Raw genomic sequence first — 7,511 nt, forward strand, 5'->3', positions numbered from 1 at the left:
TCAAAGACCGATCTGCCATTTGTAAAGTAACTGTTGTGGGTTTTGCTTCCCCTAATTTTAATCTTTTGAACATTGATAGGGGCATTAAGTTGATACTGGCTCCCAGATCACATAAAGCTTTTGTTTGTATAGAACCCCCTATTGAGCATGGAATGTTGAAACTACCCGGATCTTTAAGCTTGGGCGGTAGTTTCTTTTGCAAAATGGCGCTACACTCCTCAGTTAATGCCACTGTTTCATAGTCCTCCATTTTTCTCTTCTTAGACAATATCTCCTTCATGAACTTCACATAACGGGGCATTTGTTCCAAGGCTTGACAAAAGGAATGTTGATGTGTAGTCTTTTGAAGACCTCTAGAAATTTTGTAAATGCTTGTCTAGATTGGTCTTTCGGAGTCTGCGAGGATAAGGTATCTTCACATGATGATCAATACTGATTGGTGGAGACTGTTGTTGTGGTGCAGGACTATCAGTAGCCTTCTTTTCTATTGACGTTGGAGTTGGTGCTGATTGATCTATAACTTCTTCATTGAATGGTTGTACCACATCAGGCCCATCATAATTCTTTCCACTCCTCAAGGAAATTGCTTTACATTGCTCTTTTCCTTTTGCCTCACTAGTGCTAATTTGAATTTCCTTGAGCTTGGTTTGCCACTTGAGTAGCCAATTGTTCCATTTGAGTTTCTAGAGTTTTAATAGAGGCTCTAGTTTCCATCATGAATTGGAGCAATAAATCGGCTTGGATATTGGAGCCACTTTAGGACTTTGTTGTTGGTTTTGTTGGGGCTGATTTCTCTGTGGTAGAACCCTGTTGGTTGTGCCCATAATTATTATTTTGGGAGTAGTTCCCAATGGCTTTTGCTTGATCCATTGGCAAATTATCCACATGCGACACTCTGAAAAGTGATGGTTGCCTCCACATATCTCACAAATAACTTGGGCTTGTTTAGCTTGCCCTGCAATCAGCTTTGTCAAGGCCTCAACTTGAGCTGTCAACTTTGTGATGGCATCAACCTCTAGCACACCAGCTACTTTCTTAGTTTGACTCCTTTCAGTTGGCCACTGCTGATTATTTAGAGCCATCTCCTCCAATAGATCGTAAGCCTCATTAGCACTCTTTCTCATAAAAGCTCCACCAGCTGCTGCATCTATCAGAGTTCTAGTGTTACCAACCAACCCGTTGTAGAAATTGTGAACCAGCATCCACTTCTCTATGCCATGATGAGGGCATTTTCTGATTATATCTTTAAACCTCTCCCAAGCCTCATGGAGAGATTCATTATCTTGCTGACAGAAGTTGTTTATTTCTCCTCGCAGCTTTGCAGACTTTGCTGGAGGGAAGAATTTAGACAGAAATTTTGTTGCTAAGTCTGTCCATGTTGCTATAGAATTTGGTGGCAAGGAGATCAACCAACTCTTGGCTCGCTCTCTCAGTGAGAATGGAAACAGTCTCAGTCGAATGGCATCATCACTAACCCCATTGACTTTGAAGGTCTGACATAACTCCATGAAGTTCGATAGATGCAGATTGGGGTCTTCAGAAGGGAGTCCACCAAACTGGACTGAAGACTGCACCATTTGTAGTATGGCAGGCTTGATTTCGAAGTTGTTAGCATCCACTGCCGGTGGCCTGATGCATGACTGAACCCCCGTAAGAGTTGGGAGAATGTAATCTCTCAAGCTGCGGCCATTAGCTTGATCTTCCACGGCACCTCCATTATTACCGTTATTACCCCCATTGTTTCCAGCATTATTGTTCACATTCGCAGCCATGATCTCTGATGTTTCAGCAGTTGCTGAAACTCTTTCTTGCCTCTTGTTCTTTCGATTCCTCCTGCAAGTTTTCTCAATTTCAGGATCAACTGGTAATATGACTGTTTGTCCTTGACGGCGCATGCACTTAGGATTCCTGAAATAAATCAAGAAAATATTGCAAGAAAAAGGTTAGAAAAATCAGCAAGAGAAAATATACCAAAGTAGAAGTTAGTATAATTTTATGTAATATTAATCTTTAACAATTCCCCGGCAACGGCGCCAAAAACTTGTTGCTATATTTTTAAACACTACGCAAGTATACGCAATCAAGTAGTAAATCTCACACAGGTGAGGTCGATCCCACAGGGAATTGGATTAAGTACCACTAAATTATACTTATGATTCTATTCGGTAAATCAAAAGCAATTATGAATTAAAAGCAGTAAAATATGAAAGAAATTCAGAAAACTTGATAACACAATTGAAAGTTGAGCAAGATGAGATAATAGGGAGGAGAATCCTGCTGTTGTTTACCCAAATCGTTAATGCTTAATTACTATCCTATTCTTGAAGTGAATGACAGATTATGAAATAACCTAGCTCCTTTCAGATCTTCTAGATTCTAAATCACATGTTATCTAATTAATTCCTTAATTAAACTAACATGAAATCAGCATTAAGTAATAATCTACTCGTCACATAAGTCATGCAAATACTTTCGTTTCACATAGAACATCGATTATCTTAATTTTAGCATTCTCAATTCTCACTTTTCAGATTTTGAATTGAGATCATAGAACATGCACAAGGTGATCAATCTTAAACATGAAATTAAGAACAAATTAAGATAATTTCACACACAAGAATTGAGGAATGGTAATTAAACATTAACTAGGCAAAACATTAAACAACAATCATCATCCTCCCTAAATGGGAAATTTAGTTCAGAAATAAATCCATAACCATTCCTATAGCAATATTCAACATAAATAAATTAAAGAGGAATAAAGAAAAGAACTGTTGGTGGATGAATTACGGATCTTCACTTGAATCTCTATGCTCTTCCCGCCGCTCTCAGTTTGTGTTTTAGGGTTCCAAATCGCTCTCCCTGACTTCCAATCGCAGTTTTCTATTTATAATTGAAATTTAGGGTTCGATGGACGAAAATGCCCCTGGTCCGTACGGGATCTCGCCGCGGCCAAGCTTCCTCTCGCCGCGGCGAGAATATTGAAATTTTGGGTGCTTTCTGTATCTCGTAACTCGCCGCGGCGAGCCTCTTCATCGCCGCGGCGACTGATGCCTTTCTAATTCTCGAGATCTAGCCGCGGCCAAGTTGTGTTTAGCCGCGGCCAGATATGCACAAAAACTCAAAAATTAAGTTTTTCTTCGGCTCAGCACGTCTTTTAATGAATTTCTGCACCCGAGACCTCTTTTACTCCAAAGAACCTGAAAACATAGAAAACAAGCGTAATTCCGTCCCAACACAGCTAAAAATGCACATAAATTGGATCCAAAACATAGGCTAAAAATAGCCTAACAGCGCTCCCACTCAATCATACTATCATGTTCCCAAAATATACGTATCACCCTGACCCAAAAGTAGGCTTAACTAATAAATCAAAGAACATGAATAGCACTCCTGAGATTGAGCCTAAGCATATCAGGATTTAAATTCTTTTAATATAAGATCAACTAGTGATATTGACTTGGACAGATACAACGGTAAGTTTATAATATCTTGACTAAGTTCAATATCGGTCCAGTCCAATGTATACTCCATACATTCGAAACTAGTATACTTTACTAATGTCTTGGAAAGAACATAACACTTACTCCAAGTGTAAGTATACATCATTGTTGATTATCACATCAGTGTAAATCCCAAACACTAATGAAACAGGGACTTAGTCTTTTGAATCATGTAATCACAATCACATTCCACTATGTTGACAATACTGTAATTGTGAATAAATATATATTGTGGACTCAACTGATTCTGTGCATATATTAAATATATATATATTAAACCATAAGCGTGAAAATTCATGCAAACATAAATCATTTCAAACTTCTTACATTGATAACTAATCATATTGTAATGGGTTTTATTTAGGGCACAAAATCCATGGATACCACACAACCTGAATCAATTTGGCCAGTAGACATCAAAGTGGTTCAGGAATTTTTAAATGTATTTCTTGATGAAATTTTGGGCTTACCACTGCATCGAGAAATAGATTTCGTTATTGATTTAGCACTTGGAGCGGAGCTAGTTTCTTAAGCACCTTACAAAATGGCTTTGGCAGAGCTTAAAGAATTGAAGATTCAACTTCAAGGGATGCTTGACCTAGGGTTTTCACGAACTAGTATGTCACCCTGGGGATCTCATGTGTTGTTTGTTAAGAAGAAAGATGGATCCCTACATATGTGCACTGACTACTCAAAACTAAATAAATTAACAATCAAGAATAAGTATCCTTTACCTAGGATTGATGACTTGTTCGATCAGCTTCAGGGGAAGATGGTCTTTTCTAAGATTGATCTCCGATCGGGCTATCATCAGTTGAGAATCTAAGAATAGGACATTCCAAAGACTACTTTCCGCACCAGGTATGGACATTATGAATTTTTGGTTATGTCTTTTGGACTAACCAATGCTTCGGTAACTTTTATGGACCTGCTGAATAGGGTATTCAAGGATTTCCTTGATATATGTGCTATAGTATTTATCGATGACATCCTTGTGTACTCTCAATCAGATACGGAGCGCGAGCAACACCTTCAGATTGTTCTGCAGCTATTACGAGACAATAAACTGTATGCCATGTTTAGAGAGTGTGAATTTTTACTATCCCAGATGTCTTTCCTCAGACACATTGTGAGTAAGGATGGGATCAAGGTTGATCTAGGGAAGATTGCATCCGTTAGGAATTGGCCAAGACCAAAGATAGTTACTGAAGTCAGAAGTTTTTTGGGTTTGGCTGGTTATTGTCGTTAGTTTGTTGAGGGATTTTCTAAGATCTCAACACCTTTGACAGAACTAACCAAAAAGAATCAGTGGTTTTTATGGATAGAGAAGTATGAAGGAAACTTTCAAGAGCTAACGCAGCGGTTGATCACAACTCTGGTATTGGCCCTTCCTTTAGATAAAGAGAAGTTCGTAGTTTACTGTGATGCATCCAGACAGGGTCTGGGATGTGTTTTGATGCAATATGATCGGGTAATCGCTTATGCCTTCCGTCAGTTAAAGGAGTATGAACAGTGTGTTGGAAATTATTTTACCAGGATCTTAGATCTACTCACAAGTATGTTTATTAACACCCCAAATATGAACTTTCTAAAACGATGAAATAAACACATATAAAGTTTAGGAAACCTTACATTGGGTGCAGCGGAATAATATGACTCCTTCCGTTCAGATATCTAGCCCTTCATTCCTTTCTGTAGCAGAGAATTATCAATATCTGAACCTGGATCTCTTTCTCTGAATCTTTGATGCTGAAACTCCTTTGCTGATGATCTTTCTTCACGATCTTCCTCACTATGATCGAAGTATCACTTGCTGTGTGTGGGCACTACTCATACACTAAGTATTTCGAAATCTCAATGAGGAAGAGAGAGAGTGTGGGTTCGGCCAAAGATAAGGAGAGAGAAGGCTCAGTTTTTTCTGAATGAAAAGTCAGAAGAAAAAGTGTAATTTTCCAGAAGCCTTCACTATCTATTTATAGCATTCCACTAGGGTTAGGTTTGAATTATTTGGCATTAAAATAATGAAAATATCAGTTTAAATTTCCTACGAAAGTGGCCGGCCCTATACAAGTGGATTTGGGCCTCACTTTTTGCAATTTCGCAGTTTTATCTTTTCTACATCTGATTTTCTCAAAAACGCTAATTTTCTAATTCAACCATTTAAATGGCAATTCTAACTATTTAATAACTATAAATAATTATTAAATAATATTGTCATTTATCATATTTATTAATTAAACCATACAAAGTATCATAATTGACAAATATGCCCCTAAAACTCTTTCTTTACAATTTCGCCCTTACTTAGAGAAAATTTCACAAATAGACATAGTCTAATTTGAGAATTATAATTGATTAATCAAAACCAATTATATGAGTCTTACAAGCAATATTATCTCAACTAGTGCGGGGACCATGGGTCTATATAACCGAGCTTCCAATAAGTAGATCAAGAATTTAGCACTAAAATTCACTAACTTATTAATTCTTCGTTGAATCCACGCATAGAACTTAGAATTGCACTCTCAGTATATAGAATGCTCTATATGTTCCACCATATAGATGCATCATTAGTTATCCATTGTTATAATCCTAATGTGATCAATGATCCTCTATATGAATGATCTACACTGTAAAGGGATTAGATTACCGTTACACCCTACAATGTATTTATTCCTTAAAACACTTGACTCCGTATAAATGATATTTCAGCTTATGTGAAATGAGTACTCCACCATTTATGTTCGTTTGGTCAAGCTCGAAGGAGATCATCCTTTGCTTACTATTCGCCAGATAGAAGCTATAGATTCCATGTTTATGCTAGCGCTCCCACTCAATTGCACTACCGTGTTCCCAAAATGTACGTATCACCCTGACCTAAAAGTAGGCTTAACTAACAAATCAAAGAACACGAATAGCCTTTCAAGATTGAGCCTAATCATAACAGGATTAAGAACATTTGATCTAGGATCAACTAGGCGATATTGACTTGAATAGATATTACGGTAAGTTTAATAAATCTAAGTCAAAGTTCAATATCGGTCCCTTCTGATGCATACTCCATGCATCCAACCTGAGCTTTACTTTGACCAATGCTCTGGAAAGAACATAGCATTTCTCCAAATGCAAGTAAACTCTGTTGTAGATTATCATATCAGTAAAACCCTATGTCTGATAAATCTAGGAAACTTTATTCACATAGTCATGTTTACTTTCCAATGTGTTGACGACACAATAAATAGGATCAAGTATGTGAAAAGGGTTTCAGATGAATTTATACATTATGTACATATAATCATGAAATAAATCATGTGAACCATGCAACATTAAATGTTATTTCTGATCTATATTAATAAGTAAATTTGATTATATTGAAATGAGTTTTATTTAGGGCATAAAACCAAACACAGTGATGCCCAACTCATGATTTAGAACTTGCCGCAGTAGTTTTATTTAGGGCATAAATGGCGACATTATCTCTACAGAGAAAAGTGTGAGATTTACACCGATCACAAGAGCCTCAAATATTTCTTTACTTAGAAAGATTCGCATATGAGGTAGAGACGGTGGTTTGAGTTGTCAAGGACTACGATTGGGAAATCCTTTACCATCCAGGGAAGGCTAATGCGGTGGATAATGCTCTGAGCAGAAAGGGTCCCGGGCAAGTAACTAGTTTGATCAAGATTTCACCCTAGCTAGCAGATGACACGGTCAGATTAGGTATTGAGTTTGTTGTAGGCAAACTTAATAATTTGACATTGAGATTTGATATGTTAGATAGAATTAAAGTTGTACAGTTAACTGATTTAGAATTGGTGAAGATCTGAGAAGACGTTTTAGCTGGTTAAGCTAAAGATTTTACAGTGTCAGGTAATGGGATACTGTTGGTCAAAACTAGAGTGTGTGTACCAAATAGTGTAGAGCTTATAAATGAGATTCTCGAGGAAACTCATACCACTGCTTATTCGTTGCATCCTAGCACTACCAAAATGTATCAAAATTTAAAAC

The 7,511-nt window shown here is 37.3% G+C and overlaps 1 non-coding gene across 1 annotated transcript; it reads left to right on the forward strand.

The window, feature by feature from the left end:
- The first annotated feature begins 1,212 nt into the window (after positions 1-1,212).
- LOC133035215 (small nucleolar RNA R71) lies at positions 1,213-1,319 on the forward strand. Its single transcript, XR_009686495.1, has one exon. It is a non-coding gene; the product is annotated as a small nucleolar RNA R71 (small nucleolar RNA).
- The last annotated feature ends 6,192 nt before the right edge of the window (positions 1,320-7,511 follow it).

This window comes from Cannabis sativa, chromosome 2, assembly GCF_029168945.1.
Source record: "Cannabis sativa cultivar Pink pepper isolate KNU-18-1 chromosome 2, ASM2916894v1, whole genome shotgun sequence".
NCBI lineage: Eukaryota > Viridiplantae > Streptophyta > Magnoliopsida > Rosales > Cannabaceae > Cannabis > Cannabis sativa.